The sequence below is a fragment of the Penaeus monodon genome, chromosome 20 (genome assembly GCF_015228065.2).
Source record: "Penaeus monodon isolate SGIC_2016 chromosome 20, NSTDA_Pmon_1, whole genome shotgun sequence".
Lineage (NCBI taxonomy): Eukaryota > Metazoa > Arthropoda > Malacostraca > Decapoda > Penaeidae > Penaeus > Penaeus monodon.
The window spans coordinates 11,510,937-11,511,339 of record NC_051405.1 but is presented as its reverse complement, the minus strand read 5'-3'; the positions used below and the strand labels follow the sequence as shown (position 1 = coordinate 11,511,339).

At 36.5% G+C, this 403-nt stretch overlaps 1 protein-coding gene across 1 annotated transcript in view; it reads right to left on the bottom strand.

The window, feature by feature from the left end:
- The window catches only part of LOC119585615, a 9,322-nt gene that overhangs the window by 7,770 nt on the left and 1,149 nt on the right, over positions 1-403 (bottom strand). The gene's annotated exons all lie outside the window — the stretch shown is intronic.

Here is a 403-nt window from a genome sequence, read left to right as displayed (position 1 = left end):
GGGGGGGGGGGTACATAGACCCCAAGAAATTCATAAAAAAGTAAGAACTCCTGCTTGAAAGAACACTTGCGGCTGAACCAAATGTACTTCTGTTGGTAAATATGAAATTAGGAGTAATATTTAAAGAAAACATGATACAGAAGAGGGATAGCACTCACTATACAAACAATCATCTTAAATCAACTTAACCAGTCATTTTTCCAGTTACGAAGACCGTCCAAAAATGTCAGAGCATTTGGAAAGTTTTCCCAACAGACTTCAACGAAGCTTGTTTCTTATACTCTTTTAAATTTCTTATAACCAAGAAAATATCTTAAAGTATGCCGTCTTCTGTACTAGACACTGTAAGATCAACTTTTAATGTACCTCATGACCAGCATTAATGCTCCACATGCGCAGAACT